The sequence below is a fragment of the Ornithodoros turicata genome, chromosome 5 (genome assembly GCF_037126465.1).
Source record: "Ornithodoros turicata isolate Travis chromosome 5, ASM3712646v1, whole genome shotgun sequence".
Classification (NCBI taxonomy): Eukaryota; Metazoa; Arthropoda; class Arachnida; order Ixodida; family Argasidae; genus Ornithodoros; species Ornithodoros turicata.
This window is the reverse complement of record NC_088205.1, coordinates 81,949,310-81,969,680: the sequence shown is the minus strand read 5'-3', so window position 1 is coordinate 81,969,680 and position 20,371 is coordinate 81,949,310. Positions and strand designations below refer to the sequence as shown.

Sequence of the window (20,371 nt, the reverse complement as noted above, 5' to 3'; positions counted from 1 at the left end):
GTTGACCGTACTTGACTCAGTTTCAACATACCCATGTAACTTGTAACCGTAACCGCTTACAACTTTTGACAAACGTGGTTGTAAAACGTAACTTTAGGACATCGTAAACTTCAGCAAACGGACGCGGGTTAAGACAGCAAACGACAGATAGACCTGCAGATATGTCTTAACCCGCTTGTCCGCGTCCTTTTGCTGCAGTTTTTACTTTAGTATGCGCTTCAACCAGCTACCGCGCTTCAATCCACTTGTTAAGTTACTAGGGTTGTGCTAAATTTCCAGAAGTTCCAAACGAATTCCGAAATAACGTTCTGTTGTTCTTTAGAACGTTCTAGCGAGAGAGCTATAGCGCTCCTGTTGCGATGCGTATGAACTGAAACGGTGGAAGCCAACGTTAATTTCGAAAAACAAGTACAGTGGACCCTCGTTATTATGACCATGGTCGTTCCCGAAAATTTGTGTCATAATGCGGAATTGTCATATTAACGGGGGACATTTGCAGAGGTTTCACTAAATTGTTCCCTGTGAGTATGGTCGTAAAGCGCGTATGTCAGATTATCGGGGGTCATATTAACGAGGGTTCACTGTATTCCCAAAGTATAATAACACGCCACGTCATTGTGGTGGGGCAGTACAAGCGCTGAAATGATGTTTCCGAAGCTATAACTCGACTTACGTTTCTTAAACGGTAACAATACAGTCTGCAGATGTACAGTAAGCAATTTACTTCGACTCGCTAGCAGCAGTTGGAACTCGTTACATTTCGAGAACACCCTTTACTATATTCTAACGGGCTAGCTGTACCTGGAACTTCGTAACGTTTCTGAAGTAGCCTACCAACACGTCCGGACTTAATATTTGGGGACTGGTGACGCTATGGACCTTGAATGACACTCGCCCTAAAGTATCGTCTATGCCGCGGTGTTTGACAAATACATCTTTCGTTGCGAGCGCCGTATCCTGTCCTACGCCGCGTCGCCCTTCGTCACTCAAAGATACGATGCCTCTAATATCGGGAGCCGTCGTTGCCGGACACCCCGAGGCAACCGTGAGCCCAAAAAGAAGCAACGGCGGCATGCTGGAAGTTGATACGTTGCCTGGCAACCCCTCGATATTAACGGGCTCATCTCGATACAAACGATGCTCACCGCCCGTGGATAGACGGACACCGGAAGCGACAGAACCTTTTCTCGACAACCGAGCTTCTATCGCGGCATACCGGATATCGTGCACTCATAAAAGGAGGGAAATTAAAGTTCCTTCGTGACGGGACGCATTCATGGTCAGAGCAGTGCTGCATGTGTAGATGTGCAAGTGTTTTTAGTGCGAGTAATGTGTATAAATCAGAGGCAGCGGCTCGTATTTCGAAACGAGCGTAGAAATGCGGGATAGTTGGTAACTGTACATAATGATAAACGGAACGCAGCCAGGGACACGGACGAGGAAGTGCACAAACGAACTGCTGACTCTCAACAAACAGAATCTAATCACAACGTCAGAGGAAGATCACTGTGTTAGCACACCGTCATTGTCACTCTTATCAGCCGAAATTGAATAACTTGGAACGTGCCCGGATCGCAACCATCATGTGTTGAGCAGCTAGTTTTTTTTTTTGTTTGTTTTTTTTTTTTTTTTCGTTTTGCTATTGTGACAAGGTGTCATATTCCTTGTGTCTTGTTTTTGTATTTAAATGTGTGTTTCAAGTAAACTTCTGTTAGTTGAGAGACAGCAGTCCGTTTGTGCACTTCCTCGTCCGTGTCCATGGCTGCGTTCCGTTTATCATTATGACTCGTATTGCGACTGTTGAGCGGCGCCTTCGTTCTCATTCACGGTTCGTGGTAGCGAGACAACCATGATCGTGAGCGACGCCACAGTGGTCAGTGTGTGTGGATAAATTTTGCACGCTGAAATCGCTGCACCCTTCTTTAACGTCCCTCGCGGAGGCCGACGTCACCAACAACAAAAGCAACAACAACGGGTAAATTAATGATGATGAATGGGGAAATTCGCCACATAAGGTGCGGCCCACTACCCCAAGGCACAATGGGGCAGGATGAGATATGTCCTGATGATGAGGTGATATGAACGACACTGAATAGGGGTCGATAGTCAGTGGAGTCAGTGAGACGTCGGCAGAACGCTAGGTAAAAAAAAAATAAATAAAATAAAACACTTGTACTGCTCCACAGGAATACTAGACTGCTTCGAACCCGCTACCTCGGGTGCGGCACCGAGACATTTTACCGTGCAATATCCAACTCATCTAGAACATCGATACCCGTCATCTTTGTGGCATCGACAAACACGTAATTTCCCCGTAAACAGGGCGCGATTTAGATACACTAGGAATCTCACATCCGATGTTTTTTTTTTCGTTCACTGGAAAGTAAAACAACCAAAAAAAGACACCCTCGCCATTTGCTCCTAGAGTAGCCGCAATAAAGGAAGTAATCCGTCACCGTCGCACGCAATACACCTCCTTCTATTTCATCCAGAGAGCAGCCACCTCGCCGTCACTCGCGTCCAGTCGACCGTGAAAAGCAACTTAAAAAAAGAAAAAGCAATCAGGTGATATTGGACGCCATTTCCACCCACCTGGCTACCTTTATTTCCATGCAGATGGATAAAGTCGCGCTCTGCTTCACACAGCACTATACACATATTGCACTGCATATAGAGGATGGTTGGAAAACGGTGCTCCTGCCCCTTTTTAATAACGGTCCACGGAAATTTCGTCAACTGTTCTTTCTCTGTCTTGCAAAGGCAACGCGCTACGAACCGAGGGCTGTCGCAAAGACGCGGCTGTGCTGGGGTGGACGTCGCGTAACTATCAAAACAGCCACTGGGGCTACGTAACAAAATTATTTAATCCGCACCTTGGCATCGTCATACCGTGCCCTGTGACAGAAAACAGCCGTGTGCTCCCGAATTTTTGGTTAACAATAATAAAAATCGAAAGTGAAGGAGAGAGAAGTGTGCTCTACACATCTTTATTCTGCGAGACAGAGCCCCTACTAGTATTCCTTACAATAATATGTCGCGCTGCTGAGATAGGCAACGAATTATTTTGACTATCGTAATTCGTTACTTTTTCGACACGCGTAGCTATACCATGTTATAGCTACAAACTACTGTTGTCTTTGTACGAATATTCCTTCGCTTCAATCCGCTGTAAGACACTTTCCGAGTCATCTCGAGGGCGCTTAACTGCTTAATATATTCTAGCTCCCCGTCCAGGAGGGTGGGTCTCAGTGTCTGTGTACTTGTTTTCTGTCGGAATCACCACCACCACTAATCATCATCATCATCATCCTGCTCACCTTCATTGGCATCATCATCCCAGGAGTTTTCCACCAAAGTAACTGGTGCAAGTGATGTGGAGTTGCGGGCCTCGCATTAGTGAAGCCAAAAATCTCCATTTTATATTTTCTTAAAACCAACCAACCAATCACGTCTTGGACGCGCGAGCCGTTAGTTCTCGTGGTACCCGCCACGCAGACTCTAGGAGATCACATTTTTGATACGGTAGCTATCAATAGAGTAGCTATTGCAACAAAACGCGGGACAAAATAATGTATGTCTGCCCACGGAACATTGAGTGACAGTTCGGTCCTGCCTGCCGCGAGAAGTAGCAACTCCTTTCAGAACAAAGAAGGCCTTCTTCGTCACGTGGCTACAAAGTTGCGGTGTCGTCTGCTTCGGCTCAAGGCGGCTTGTTTCTATGGCTACGGTCACTACAAGTCTACTGGGGAGCGAGACTACGGACAAGCCAACACTGGGGTTGTTTCGCGCGGCGTTGATTTTAACAATGTTCTTCAACGTACGCGTCCTAGTGTTCTAACTTTTTGCGATCGGTAACGGAAGCCACGAATGACGTGGACACGAAGCTCGTGGTGATTGAAAGCGTAGCTGTGACTGTTAGAACCTAACCTAACCTCACGCTATACATAACGCCCAGTAGCAGAGCCAGGGCTTAATCTCAGTTGCATCTGCTACAAATGTGGATCTATGGAAGTTTTAGACATTACCTATACTTGTGATATGCCATTCTGGACCAGTGTGGCGCGGATAGTGCACACGCACCATAACTCATGCAACAACATAATGAGACGTGGTTCCCATTAAGATGCAATGGATGAAGCGCATCCTTGAAAGTGAGCTATCAAACATTACGTTCCACATGTGCCGCAAGGGTTAAGAGCGTCTTTTGAAGCATTCCTCTTTAACGACGTCTGCTTCCGCTCATTCAGTTCAACAAGTAAAAGACGACTGAACAAACAGCGTCTCGCATGTGTCTGGCGAGCCTCGTTATGCGAGCGTACATTTCTTTTACGCGTTTATCGATGTTGCGCTTAACTTTTTTTTTTTTTCTCACTTCGCGGGAAATTCGAGAAAAATGAAACGTACCGTGGTGGGTGGCGCTGCGGTCCGACGGAAAATCGCGAAAGCGAGTTTTATTTCGTCGACTGTTGCGCCGTTTTGTTGTGGACCGGCGGAAAAACCATTTAGCCCAGCTGTTTGAAGGACGATGATTGCCCGTTTTAAAACAACTGAACACCACCATTTGTCATTCAGAAACGCCATGTTTACGACGATCGAAGAATGAACGAAAGGAGCAACGATATATATATATGTAGTTTTTCATTATTTATATTTTCTCCACGAGCGATTTCCGAGCATGAATTCAGTCGTTCCAGTCGTGGAGGGAGAGGTTTCGCGATTGAAATATAATGTCTCCATTTGCTGGAATAGGTTAAGGAATGGAATTTTTTTAGGAAAGTAGTTCCTGCTTCTTTTCTAAGTTGATGAACAAAAAAGAAGCGTGCGGCACTGTACGTCAACCCTCCGGGTTTGAAGCATTAAAAAGAGCACAGACAGTAAGCAGTAAGCAGCTGTAAAGAGTGCCTTATGTATGTATGCCAATTAAGACGGAGAAGACAGGCAAATGACGCAATATTTCCACGACAAGGAAGAGTGGAGAGAAAAATGCCCCAGAAGACTAGTACTGGCTTCAGAAGAAATACAAGAAGATGCATAGAACTAGATGTACAGGTAATACAAGAACCATAAGAAGATGTAGTACAAGGGGTGGAGGACGAACAAGAGGAAGCATCGAACAAGAGGTAAAACGAACAGAACAAGTAGAAGAGGTAGAACAAAGGGCAGAAGATGAATATGAAGAGAGCAGCAGCACAAGAAGCAGGTGACTGCGAAGAAGATTGTGCAGTAGAGAGTGAGGAGGAAGTACGCTTAAGCATGAACTAGAAGATACGTATGTACAAGTGGAAGCACAACAAGAAGAGTAGGTAGGGGCTATGGTAGAGCAAGGGGAACGTGATAAAGTACAGGTTGGGACAAAAGTTTACGGAACACGCGAGCGGCGTACTTTTTCTTCAGTGCGACACCCTAGCGGCTGCAGGAAGCGGGTGAGTTCACTGTTTCGGAGGGGTGGAAGGGTACGTTGTTAGCGACACACAGCGGTAGCTTCCACTTCCCAAATACAACCAGGCGATACCGGAACTACCGCTGTGTCTCTGGCATCGCACGCTTGCACCCCACCGAAGCAGTGAACTCACCCGCTTCCGCCAGCCGCTAGGGTGTCGTACCGACGAAAAAATCCGCCGCTCGCGTGTTCCGTAAACTTTTGTCCCAACCTGTACAACAAGATGAAGTACGCATGGACGAGATGGAGTATAAAAAGCGGAAAACGAAAAGCATAGTCGCTAGAAAAAGAAGAGCTATGGATAGAGGAAGAAGTACAGGAAGAGTACGTACCGGGACAAGTAGAACAACAGGTTACAAGCACAAGAGGGTGGTAACGCTGATAAATTACACGCTGAAGACGTGTAAACCAATCAGGAACACAGATTGAAGGAATACAGATCGAAGAGACAAGCGCTGTTCATGTCTCGTTTCGTTTAGTTGCACTATTCACCCCTGCAGTGTTGTCATCTCGCCGTGCTTCACGCTCGCGACAAAACTGCCGTCCGGAATGTCGTCGTTATCACTCAAAGGCGATTTTCTTCGATGCAAAAAACAGACAAGTTCAACCCTCAGTAAACCTTCTAATACATAATACAGTTGTCAACACAGTGGCCAATGCGAAAACTTTTTCCTCTACAGTCTCTTGGTCACTCCAAGACATCACGAATCTTTGGATTTCTGTATAGATATCGTACGCACATAACGAAACAAGTCGTCATGCTACTTTACTGCTCATTAATCTATTCACATTTTAACTATAGCTTCTTGGTGTGGGGAACAACCACAAAGTATAATTCCTTCGAGTTTGGGATTGTCTACCATATAACCACACCACAACTGGTCCGTTTGAACGGCATTCTTTGATTAATATCCACGATCTATATAGATATAAACGTTTGTGCTAAAACCGAACTGCTCATAAGAAGTCCCTAACTAAGGTTTTGTCACTGTTTCACACCTCAAAGAGCGCAGTTATCTTTATCATCATCGCGCCCAGAGTTTTTCGCATGTCCCCCACTGTAGAACCAGATATGGTGAACAGAGTGTTGCATATACTATATTACCATGTATATTGAACGAATCCTCTATTGATCCACTAACAGCGTCAACGAAAGATATTCATACTGCATGCGTTTAGTCCACATGCCACGGCTGCTTTCTGCGGTGCTTCATTAACGCAATTTTTGTATGGGAGCTGCGAGCCCGACATTGCGACTTTTTTTTTTTCACAGCTCCCACCACAATGTGATATGGAAATATTTCATTCGTTCATTCATTCCTAACTCGTTGAGCCGTGGGGGCGTACGCCCAGCTTTCGTAGCAAGTCGGAAAATGTGCTGCTGCGATACGCCGTTCTGCGAATTCAAGAACTCGCAAATGATTACGTCAGCTAACCTGGAACCTGTAGACCTGAATCTGTAGACAATGCATCTGCAGAAAATCAGTCTTGAGAAAGATACGGGACCGTGTTGCGCTTTATTTTAAAGTTTCCCCGTTCAGTACGCAGGGACGTTCAATCACTGCTCGCAGACGACCGTGGTTTGTCTCCATGACTACGACCGCTAAAAGAAGGTTCATGATTGGCTACCGCCGTTGAAAACACGATCCTGATTGGCTTAGTTGTTACGTCACGTCGATGCGTAAGCAGCCTTTCTCTATCTAGGTGGTGTTGGTGCAGTCTGTTTGTAGCCAGGGCGTAAAGCAAGGTGGCCCACGTAACGCGTGCCCCGTGTTTTCGTCAAAGCAATATGTTACACGTACAGGTTGGGACAAAAGTTTACGGAACATGCGAGCGGCGTATTTTTTCTTTGTCGCGACACCCTAGCGGCTGGCGGAAGCGGGTGAGTTCACTGTTTCAGAGGGGTGGAAGCGTGCGCTGTTAGCGACACACAGCGGTAGCGTCCAGTTCCCGGACACACCCGAGCGACACCGGAACCCCCACTGTGTGTCGCTAACAGCGCATGCTTCCACCCCTCCGAAGCAGTGAACTCACCCGCTTCCGCCAGCCGCTAGGATGTCGCACCGAAGAAAAAATACGCCGCTCGCTTGTTCCGTAAACTTTTGTCCCAACCTGTACCATGTGCCGGGTGATGCTCCGTTTACGGACTGTGGAGCAAATCCGTGTCAGAAAAGAGAAGGGGGGGAGAGAGAGAGAGAGAGAGAACGGCACGCAACGACCTCCGCTAGCAGTGAACGTTCAAAACACTTCTACAACGGAAAGCACGAAATGCAGCGTACTTGGTTCAAGATTAACGTTCTCAAGCGAGGAGCAGCGCACAAAATATTATTACGCCGTCTGGGTGCGAAAGACAGAGCTAAGAAGCAGAAGTAGTGTCGCCTTTTTCTTTTCTTCTTTTTTTTTTATGTTCCGTTTCGAGACACGAAAAATTGCACGAAAAGGGGGGGAAACAAGAGAAAACGCAGCAGGCATATACGTATGAGGAGCGGCACTTCGCACAGCCGCCGCTATCATTCAAGATTATTCGAGGTTCGGTAAGCTTTCGCGCAAGTTTTTTCGTGAAGCAAATGTGGTACAAACGCTGCGTTAGGGACGGGAGAAAACTGGGAGGAGAGGAGTTTGGGGAAAACAAAACCAAGAATGCGTCGCTGCAAACCGACTGGATGACACTTATGTGTCTCGAACGCACGATATGATTTTTTTTTTTTTTTCGCGCGTACTAAGTGGACCAGTCGATATGGTGGGCTAGTGTGAAGCGAGACACACATATGGTCGGCGGGATTCCGATCTGAAAGGCAGCGAGTATAAACAATAGTATAGAATCTGCTCTCGAAATATTATGGTGGTGGTGTTTGGACAAAAGCATTCGTGCGACTGCGTTCTCTACTTTATTCTGCGTTAAAATCGCGAAGCAACGCTGGCTACTATCGGTGTACAAACGTGGAGAAGGGGAATGGACTGAGATAGCATGCGTTCTGAGTCGACTTCAGGGGTGTTCCCATTCAAAAAGTGGACTTGCACTTTGAAATATCTTGGAATTTGAAAGGTAATTTAAAATGTGTTTGAGATAGTGCGCCCTTTCAGCCAGTGCAAGTTTTCTACAAAACAATTTGAAAAATTTCATGGCCTCCGCCGTACTATGCTGCCAATGGAAAGTCAGGGAGTGTTTCCAACGTTGAGGGCCATATCTGAAAGGGACAGTCCTTAGAGCTGTATTCCACTGTAAGTGACGGTCCATGGCGTATATGCCACGAGCGAAATATCAAACAGCGGAGCGCTTTTGAGATAAACATGGAAAAAGGAACGGTAATGCTTACATCCGGTTTCGGCTTTACCGTGACGTTGTTATAATATACTCCCTGCACGTTGCGAGGACCTCCCGAGTGTGCGCGACCGAGATAAAGGTAATTGAGAACTGTTTCGAAGTATTATAAAACATAATCAGCGAGTTTTGTCTCAAATCGGTAGATCGAGTGCTTGGGAGAAGAAAAGCCGGAAGCGAAAGCACTGGGTACAAAATTCAATTATAAATAAATGGCTCCGAATTTAATGGAAATGAAGACTCTGAGCTTCATAAGAAACCACGTGGTAGCGTTCACTTTAGCATTGATTTGGGTCCGGATGGTCGCTTTAAGTATTTATGCGTATATACTGCTAAAAAATTAAAGCACTTGACGGTATCCACCTTCACAGGCGCCCGCAGTTTCACCAAACTAAATATAACCGCGACAAAAATATGAACCAAAGCAAAACACGGCACAAACCTGACAGGAGTCAAATAGGTCAGTTCAGGTCCTCGTTCAGGCAATATGATGCCCGCGGGGTTGCAGTAGAAAAGAAAAAAATAATAAATATGAAGAAATACCACTTAATATACTCCTAGTGTCGTCATCACAGTGTGCCCTTATACGAATTCGACGCTCAGGTGATTGGCCTAGCAGGCCACAGCCTAACATCGAACTGCGGCTGAGCATGATCAATAGTCACCTGTTACGGATCGGACTACACTGATGGATCACGTGCGACGCCTTTTCTGTACCTCTTCATCGATCTGTTTCATCTCCTACCGTATTGTTAGCCGAGCACTCCGCAGAAAAGCCTGCCATTATGTCCAGTGTCTCTCATCGAGCGTGCGACCAAACTGTTGTGAATGCAACTACTGGGGCGTGTCTTGAAAGCAAGTTCGCGTGCCGTGTATGATTCTAACCATGGTTGATTACTGAAAATAATAATGGTGCCGTTTCCGGTACCTAAGAAATTCAATTTTTCGTTTCCGTTACCGTTACCAGATGATTTCCGGTAGCGGTTTCCGTTTTCTTTAGTTTCTGGTAAAGGTAACGAAAATATATTCGTTTTCAGTTTCATTTCCTGCAGAACTGGGGTATTTAACGTTTCCGGTAACAAGCCCTGCTTTCTATGTCATACGTGAAGTAGGAAAACACAGAAGACGTCTTCCCCGACCAATTATACCCCGCACAGATCCAGGCACCAACTTGGCGCAACTTCGGTACAAACTTGAACACAGCCAACAGTTAGTTGCGCGCTTACGACGTTGCGGTTTCGTCCGGATTGGATTGGATTGGATTGGATTATTTTAGTATCCCGATAAGCTTGTGAGCCCCTGCTGTAACCTCTCTGCATGAATCATTCGCGTCGTCTACATGTATTTCGTCATTTAATACCCAAGTACCTAATACCATTAAGTACCCAACCCTGACTGTAACAGACAGTGAAGCCGTCTCATGCTACTACCCTTCGTTCATTTTTCGCATATATATGCTATGCTACGCTGTCGTTAGGGTGTCAAATGAATGCAGCTAAAAAACGTGACAGTTAATTGTGCTAAAATTTGTGGTACGTTTGTGACGAGAACAAAGAGGCGACGAAGTGCACTGTACGCTTCCCTGGTTGATTGTGTTGTTTCTTCGCTGCAGACCGTTCGGCAATGAAAGTTCTCGGGCACAGAGTCTCAAGATAGGATTTCATGCGATTCGAAATAAACTGGCACAAGGATAACGAAGTCGTTAGATAGGAGCAAATACGCATAATTTCTAATTTCACTCGAGCTTCAAACCATCATTCGATTCAATTCTTACGATAAATTATGCGTTTCTTTTTTGTTTTTTTGCTGATTTTTTCAGTGTGGACATTGGGAACATAAAATATTCATTCCCAAGAGGGGTGTTACGACAGTTCTCGTTTTTCTTTTTCAGAAGAAATCGATTAATTGGAAAGCAGGTACACCGCATGTGCGATTCACGCCGATACATTCCAGTTTCAAATGATCGTGCCACTGTTCCGCGATACCACAAACTCTGCAGCAGCTACCGCTGCCCGCACTTTTAAACGGGACCATCAAAATGCGAAGGACGACGCCATCTCATATTTACTCTGGAGGCGGCGGAAAAGAGGCAGCACATAAGCGACACTGAGCAAACGAAGGCAGAGCTAAGCGCAATCGCTGCTTCCTTCCATGTTTGTCCTACAGCGGGGGATTTATTTTCGCCTGGGGTCTCCTTCTTGCGGTTGATTAATTTAAGGAGGGCCCCCGTGATGAAGGACTGCAACCCACTTTTTTTTTTTTTTGTCCATGCCTCCCAATGGTAGCCGCCAAGTAAACAAAAAAAAAGAAAAAGAAGTAGACGAAAGTCGATAGGCCACCGTTGTTTTCTCCCCGCTAAGCGAGCATGTTGACAGCTGCCGGCCCCACAGTGGAGTTCGTTATGTGGACACGGCGCTGTTTTCCCGCTTTTCTCGCTCCTTCCAAAAAGTGTGCCCCCACCACTGAGTTACGAGAGGAATAACGACGCGAGCGTGGACGTTCGTACAGATCGTTATACGTGTATAACGATTGGGAATGAGTAAAGACTCCAGCGTGATTTATCTTGGCACCGCACTTCAGTTTCGTATCTAGCAGACTCCCGAGTGTAGAACAGGGACAGTACACCTATTTCTCAAAATGGAGGAACATTAACGAAATAACGGATGAAAAATGATTTGGGACTTCTCCTTGGGGGAGAAGCGCGCACCGGCCCCCGGTGGATCACTCGTGATTGCTTGTTTTCGGTATACTGCCAATATAACTGCGGCTTCCATTTTCTGTATCTTTATGTAAAAATTATATCGCAGCCGTCAATATTGCGTCGTTTATTTTCTGTCAAGTGCGAGAACCGGAGGAGGGGGATACGTTTATTACGGAGGAAGAAAGATTTACCATACGAGGTTCGGCTTGCTAGTTCTCAAATAAATAATAGGAGAACAAACACGATGGATCAATTAGACATAAATATGAGAAGCAGCAATCCTCCGAGGAGAACTCCGCACCAGAGGAGAGGGAAGGGGAAAGCACGCGTTATGTTTTTAGTTTGAATTTTACGTAAACAAAATACAGAAACCGACACTGAAGATTTTTGTTTAAGTTTAATTTGTACAAGCTTTCGCGTGGAGGTTAACGCTTCCTCAGGTGCAAAGTGAAGTGGTGACACACATAAGTATATATAGTATAGCCATATACACGACTAAATATACTGCTGTACAAAGAAAGGGAAGGGGAAGGAGATATGGTGCCACATGTCTGTGTACAATGAATAGCTGGGCAGACGGATAAGTGACCTCTAACCGTTTAAGAACAGTAAAAGGTGTTATTGTGAACAAAAAGGCTCGCCAACCCAGTTTGTGTTTATGTGATCTACAGGACTTGACACCCCTCTTCGTATACGCTTTTGAATTTTACGCTGAATGTAGCTAGGGTCTTTAGTACTGTAGTGTAATGTTCGTTTGGTTTGGTGCACGGAAAAATGCAATGAGGATGCTGTAATGTAATGTCTTCAATGATAACTTAGGACGCGTAAGCGGACCGCCCACTTCTGTATACGATGTGTACAAGGTGCACAGTGTAATGTGCACCTTGTACACGTCGTGAAGTTCGGTTAAGCAGAAACGTGAGAAGGAAGGCCATTTTAAAGGCTAAATAATTTCCTCGTAAACAGAAACCATCGGTCTACAAAAAGAACAGGCGTCGTCGGTGGGCTCAGCTGGACATGCCAGCAACTTGATGGCATGGCACGAGTTGCACAGACACGTCGACACTCCGCGTGTTGCATATTCTACACGCGGGGGCAATGTGCTCAGATTTCAGCGCACCTTAAAGAACATTGCAGCCACAACGGCATGCAGATCGCTCGGAAGTAGCACGCCACCACCCCACCGTTAAAGAAGCCTCAGTTGGGCAACACCCAGCCACGACCTGAATACAGTGACGTCGTCCACAAAAGAACTTTTAGAATTGCGCGATGTGATCATGAAGGGATGAAAGAAAAGGTGCCAAAAGGGAGACTGAAAAGGTTAGCCAGCTGTAGGACTCGAACCCACATCTTCTGGATTACCGGTCCAGGGCTCTTACCAATTGAGCTAAGCTATCACACACCACCCCCCAGCGACTTCAAAGGGTGCGTCATCTCAAGGGACACACCAGCCACACTCTCTCGCTCATTCTCCTTTCACTCTTACATTTTTGCTCCCTTATACACACATTCATACGACGGGACCGACGCAAGCGGCAACTGTTTAACATGAGAGAACTGATGTTCTGAGGCTGGAACAACATGGAACAACATGTCATATTTGAGGCTTTGTATGTATTTGTCCTTTCTATGTTGTTCCAGCCTCAGAACATCAGTTCTCACATGAAGGGAATATTATGCGAAAAAGATTATGCAGACAAGCAAACCACTAAAAATTAGGACCCGCTACTTTGCATTATATGCTAGCAAATGCGACCACGTGCTACCAAAATAAGAGCAGTACAGTCAATTGGTACATCACTACATGATTGATACACTGTCATAACGTAAACTACTGCATATTCGAGGATATTAACCAGACTTTTGCTTTATCGTTTCGCATATACGACACCAATACCCAAAAAGCCAAGAGACGCCACACTCAGTCTCTCTAAATCCGCTATCAAGGACGCAATCTTCCATGTCTTTCCTGCGTTCAACCTCTTTTTTCCTTGGTTTGAAAAGCACATTTCTGAGGCGTCGCCAGAGAAAGCGGAATACGTGTCGGTTCCAAAGTGCGGGAGAACTTTTACGAGTCGCTCCTGACGCGGTCCCGCCGGAGACGTCGTAAATCCCTCTTTCCCCCAACATGATCGCCTCCTCTTCCTCCAAGCATTCCGGGACAGCAAGGAATGTGAGAGCTGCAAGGTGCTCATATATCCTTCACCAGAGGAACTCGGCCAGGAAGACAATAATCGATAGTTCTTCTTCGGACGCCCACCTGGTCCCTATTATAGTCGCGGAGAAACTATGTGCAACTTTCCCTCCAACTATATAATGGTTCGTGGATTTCATACGCGAGACAACAATGATCATGAGCGACGTCACGCTGGTCGATCTCTGGATTTAGTTGAACCCATCCGAGGGTTCTTAAACGTGCGCTCAAGTGTAGAAACATCCTCTCCTGTTATCAACGAGGACTACCTGTTTGTTCCAAAAAGCGAGCCGTGTCCGGAGTTGCAGCTCCGGTTCGGTGGCCTATGCGATGATAAAAGAGAAAGAAAATTGAAATTATTTGCGGGTACTGTCTTTCATAGCCTAAAAACTCGCATTACTCTGACTTGCCCAACAGGTGTGAAGCGAAATGAAGTGTCTTAGTTCTCTGTCAGTTTAGCGCAGAACAAGCTTCTACTGTAGGCTACACATGTTTGCGCCCACTGTAGTCGTGTTCAAGTTAAAAAGGAAAAGAAATCTAGTCCGCCAACTACATACGCCGTTGGAGATCACATGACGCCAGGAGGAACACCGCAGCGCCGCCATGCGCCATCAGTAGGGGAGCGCACTTTCTGCCGCAGCGTAGTGTCATGCGGCCAGTCTTAACAGCCAATACGGCAGCAGAGTGAGTATGATGGATTACATTATCTGGTGCGGGGAAAGAGCGTGACCTGTCTGTGCCCAGCCATCCTATCTGCGGCGCAGTAATATTTTGAGAGCTGACGGACTAGATTCCTTTTCCTTCTTAAGTTGAACACGACTAATGGAGAAAAGCCACGCCCATCTGCGCGCGTCATGCCCCGTTTGAACACGCATTGTCATATTTAATTTCAAAATCAACTTTAAAGCGTATCTTGCGTGTAACGACCTCGGCAGTGATACTCAACTGATTCAATTACAGCAATTAATTACACTCCCAAGGAAGATTTCGCTAGCTGCAGCTGCAAGCTAAATACGTTTTGAATGTAACTTAATCCGGGTGCTATACCACTCGCTGTATTTCATACTGTGACAATTAACTTCCTTCTATGTCCGCGCGCTGATACTGACGTAGTCACTGATCACTAAGCACCCGACGGCACAGTACCACGGCGAGAGCTTATGTCCACCCAGTGTGTGTCTTGAGAGCGTGCATTTCTTACTCGCGTCGTCACGTATACCACAGCAGTCTGAAACGACTCAAAACTTGCCCGCAGCACAAGCTACGGACATAAGCGTGGCAGCGTTCATCACTGCAACTAATCTTGGCTGACGATCTTCGGTGACGTGCACGCAGCCGCGTGTACAGCAGCGCTGCGGATAATTAATGCCATTGCTGCAGGGGGATATGCCGTCTCCAACGTCTCCTCTCTAATGGATCACTCCTAGAGCAGGCGCAGGACTTCGCATGTGACCTGTGGCATCGCCGCCAGAGGAGCAGCCTTAGAAAAAAAAGGAGTAACCAGAACTCATTTTAGACCAGGAAGGGAGTTGCCTCAGGACAGAAGCCGCCGATATTTCGAACAGAGACTGTTCTTCTTCTGGGCACTGTCCTCATCATTGGCATGGTATTTAAAGTGTTAGGTGTGACGTGTTTAAAGGTTCATGCGAATTGTGGGTCAACAGCCCGGAGGGAAGAAAGGGTCGAAAGGGTCCGTATAGTTTGAGGACTAAATCCATTGCCACAACCATTATTCCCTTTCGGGAGTAAGCTGGCGGAAGTTTGCAGAACATCTGCAGTGTTGGGGAGTAAATTTCGGGGTCAGTGGACTAAAACGGGGAGTAGTTGCAATCTGTACACTCTTAAAAAAAAGGGTGTACTTTAAGTCCTTTTCCTTGCCACATATATCACTCCCTTTTGGAGAGTACAATTACTCTCAAAAAGGGAGTCTCCCTTAAAGGGAGTGGGGTTACGCTCTAACTCCCTACTGCAGAGTAACATTACCCTCCGGTAGAGAGTAAGGGAGTAACGTTACTCCCTTGTGGGAGTGAGGAGACTCCTTTTTTTAGAGTAATTGTACTCTCCAAAAGGGAGTGATATATGTGGCAAGAAAAAGGAGTCAAAGTACACCCCCTTTTTTTTTTAAGAGTGTAGGAGTAGATGTTGTAATTACTCCCCGATATACTCTAATATTTCCCTTTTAGAGCTTGGGAGATATGGGAGATGCAACGAACGCGGTAGACATTGCTGTAACTTTTCACTGTTCCAGCTGAGCTCGATGGCATTTATACTACGAGGGAGTAACGCCTTGGAGTTGTAGACGCGTTGTGCTTTTTCTGGTGTCATCGTCAGGCTTAGCTGGAGTTTGTTCAGGGAGGGGGAGGGACACATCTTTGGGTATTTTCGTGGAGCACAAAATGGAACGTCACTTCAGCGAGGTACTTTTTTATCCATCAATATTATTCGTTTAGAACCGTAGTACAGCGAAGCAACTGTGGCCATATAGTGAACAGTCGTGAACAGATACAGAGCGTGAAGTGCAGAGAGGATTGAATGACGGGGTGAACCTGTAATGCGTGCCGATTTCAGGGCTGACACGTGTAAGACAAGTGCGCGGGAAACTTCACACAGCGCAACCAGAGGTGGAATACGATCCTGCGACCTGTCTTTAGCACGACCTCGGACTAACGACCACCGGGCGAATGCTAGATCAGACTACTAGATGCTGTTGCTATTACAGTTCCCCTTTTTCTTGCGTGTGTTATGCCGATTTTGCTTCATCTTATTTTTTCGAACTGGGGTTTGCACAGATGCGGATGCAGTGGCGGATGCCTGTACATGCGGATTCCCTGTGGATGCGCCTTGCCGCGAACACCCCCATTACTAGCCACGAAAAGTCCCAGTCATCTTTCAAGACACAGATCTCTAAATCCCCGACGGGGAATCCCCTTTCGACTTCTCGGCGTTTTCCAAGGCGAGAAACGGAGCTACAAAAATCGAGGCTTATTTCTAACCGTTCTATAGGACCGTCGCGGAAAGAAGGAAAGACACGCTAAAAAAATTCCTCTCGTCAGTGTCCGAACCGTTTCTGCTCCATAATCATTGAAATCACTTCTTGTTTGCGACAATCCTCGACGTCTATCGAAGACCACAAAAAGGCCGAAAAGAGAGAAATTATCTGAAGAAAGAAACGGGAGAAGTATTAACCCTGATTAGGAATTATCTCAGCTCACCGCCTTCAGTTCTCGCCTGGATCGTATCGCTATATTTCTCTTTTCTTCATCCCCCCCCCCCCCTACACTTTTTTTCCCTCTTTCTTTCGCGGCTTCTAAGTCTCTGTGGCGGCACCAGGAGGCGAAGAACAAGGATGGCTTTTCGAAGAAGAAAATAAAAAGGAGGGGAATAAAAGGGCCATTGTGTATCTGGAAAGTCGGTAGCGGGATTCAGGGGCTTATCGCAGCCGGGCCAGGTTTGGAAATTCAACGCGGACGCGGAAGAAGTTCAGGTGACGTTTCACGAAAGAAAAGCGAGAACAAAGGCTCTGAACCGTGGAACAAAGCCCTGGACAGAGATAAATCAGGTATCGGCGCCTATTTTCGCGGCACGCTAGCGCCGTAAGGCCCCGCAAAAGCAACTTCTTACAAGGATTTTCCCACCCCCAAAAGTAAAGTTTTTTCTTTGATGAATATTCAGGCTGTCTTCAGTGGAGAGTCTGGAGCTGTTTTGGGGTTAGAGAGTTGTGTGGTGTTACACTGTGAGATCCGTGTAAATGGCTGCAAAATTTCATCAGTCGGATCTCTCGGGATACGCAGGAAGAACGAACGGCTTATTCACATCGCGGTGACGTATGTATGCCCACTTTTTTTTTTTTACAGAGGAAGAACCTGTTTCACGTGATGTTCTTTCAAATCCCCGGTCGCTGGTGGCAGCTCCGAGGTCACGCTATGGAATGGAAGGTGTTGGGGTCGAATCCAGCTGACGGTTATGCTCTCTGTAGAGTCACTAAATAAGCTACGCTTCAGAGTAACGACACTGAGGCAAAAACAGCCGCCATGTTGTTTCGGATGACCTCCAGCCCCACCTCTATTTTGGCAGTAGAAATAGATGAAGATGAAGTTCAGCAGTGGAAGAAGACAACACTTCGAAGAGCGCTACATGGATGGCGCCGGAGGTCATCCGAAACAACATGGCGGCTCAGTGTCGATAATCTGAAGCGTAGCTTATTTAGTGACTCTAGCTCTCTGAGCTCGCTCTCTGTCAGACACACAAACACACACATTTCCCCTATCCTGTCTGCATCTTTCCGCTAATTTGTCATAGTTACTTGGCTGTGCTAAAGAAATTCAAGTTGAAGGCATCCTTCCCTTTCCGAGGTGGAAGACACAAAAAATCCTACTAGTGGAGATGCTAGCTGCCTATTCCCCTAACAACCTCATGAGCAACAAACAACCGGGCCGGCTCAATTGAGCGATTATTTTACCGACGGCTCGCGAACGCTCGTCGATGTCGTTATCTTTTCTCATATCGCGCGTACTATAACGTCGGCGCAAGCAAACGCCTTTCCATCGCCGCTCTTAATAAATACGTCGCTCGTAACGCCGTTCTCCGACGATGAAATAAATAAAAGGGTATCTCAATCTCCGTTTTCTGAAGGCCAATTCCTTCCTGTCCCCATCCGTCGCGACACACACACAAATCCTGCAATGCCGGGAGAGCATACATTCCGAATAGAAGTTACGAAGAATCTTCCCAAGCCCCGCAATGCTCGCGGAAGTAAAACAAGGAAGAAAAAAAAACGCGGGGATACAGTGCAGAAGGCGACACAATGTTGAGCAACCAGGGAGTCAATTCGCGCAATCCTGACTTTTCCAATCAAAACCGTGGCCATCCAATCCAAGCAGGGCTCGACACAATGAGACTTTTCCATTGTTGACTAGAGGAACAAAGGACACACACAAAAGACGTGTCTCTCGAGCCTCGGATATATAAACATATATGTACGACCGTGATTTTCTGCTCTGGCGCTTTCCTATCGATGCCGTAATCATAGGCTCTGATCGCTTTTTTTTTTTTTTTTTTTTCCTGTTACCGCTTCTGTAATCAAACCAGCGCGCTACGTTTGTATTTGCCTGAAGCCGGGATAATTTGATCTACTGTGTTGACACGACCGACTTCGGTGACATTGGTTAGGCTCAGCGGCGGTTGGGGATGGAACCGTATCTGTCTATTTCTTCCCAATCGACGTTATCGACGTATTAAAAGTATAATATTTTATCCGCCTGCACGTGGGTGTATATATAACAATATGCGAACCCCCTGTTCCCCTCCCCACTCCTTCCTGCTGCCCTCTCCCCATCTGTCCACGTCGCTCATAGCCACAGTTGCTTCGCGGCGCTTACGCGGAAATTAAAAAATAAAATAAAGCAGGCAATTTTAACAGTTGTTTATTGATATACTGTGTACAGTGAACCCTCGTTAATATGACCCCCGATAATCTGACATACGCGCTTTACGACCATACTCGTGGGGAACAATGCACTGAAACCTCTGCAAATCTCCTCCGTTAATATGACAATTCCGCATTATGACCAAAATTTTCGGGAACGACCATGGTCATAATAACGAGGGTTCACTGTATATATATATTGTGTCTGAAAATAAATGCAATAATTCACACACACAAATATCTCACAATATCTCACATTACAAAATTTCAAAACCTATATTTTTTTAACCATGATCTCAAAGCACCTTTTTATCTGGGCGGCACAGTCCTGTGAAGTCCGTTAAGGTGCAGTAGCTCATGCCTACGTCACCGCGATGTGAATAAGCCGTTCGTTCTTCCTGCGCATCCCGAGAGATCCGAACTGATGAAATTTTGCAGCTATTTACGCGGATCTCACAGTGTAGCGCACACAAGTCTCTAAGCTCAAAACAGCTCCAGACTGTCTATTGAAGGCAGCCTGAATACTCATCGAAGAAAAAAAAAACTTGATATTCTTCTACTTTACGGTGAAAAAAAGAAACTACGAAAGTCGCGCAAATTTAACCAAAACTTACACTACAAAGAATGAAAACAGGGGAAGAGAATATCCTCCTCCGACCTGTACGCAGGTCGTTCAAACCCAAATAGCATCCTTTCGATCCCTGAGACGAGAAGAACTTGGCGAGCTCCCTCTTGCGGAAAGGAGGAAAAAGAGAGAGAGAGATGTTGACACTAGCCGCCATCAGCCTTAGAAAAACACACAGTTCTCCCTCTTCCCCTCGAAGATACATTAGGTGCACAGCCGTATGCAGCTCAAAATATTTGGTTCCATATTTTGAGGACTGATCGATGAAGGAACATTGAAAGGCGAGGAGACGATGGGAGACAGCCGGTGTCAGCGCCCCCGCTTTTAAGCCGCACGGATCATCTTACGAAGGACCAACAAATGTTGGCTGGCACAGGGCCCAAAAATGGTCGCGCGGCTGCTACTGTTATTGCATAACACGAAAGCGACCTAAAATGTCCGCCATGCTTTTTTTCTTTCTTTTTTTTACTTCTTCTTGTCCTTCCTGCTGAGTTTTCGCCACTTTGTGTTGAACGACGCGATGGAATGTCATCCACTACGCGTGATTTGGTGGTAAAAAAGCGGGTACGCAGTGGGAAATTCTAGGCAGCTTTCCAAAAGGGGCGTTCGTTCAGCTCTTTTTGCGACGAAGGTGGAGGAAGAAGACAGTGATTGATTGATTTTT

At 46.2% G+C, this 20,371-nt stretch overlaps 1 protein-coding gene across 1 annotated transcript in view; it reads right to left on the bottom strand.

Annotated features, from left to right (window-relative positions):
* The window catches only part of LOC135395963 (uncharacterized), a 372,855-nt gene that overhangs the window by 279,495 nt on the left and 72,989 nt on the right, over positions 1-20,371 (bottom strand). The gene's annotated exons all lie outside the window — the stretch shown is intronic.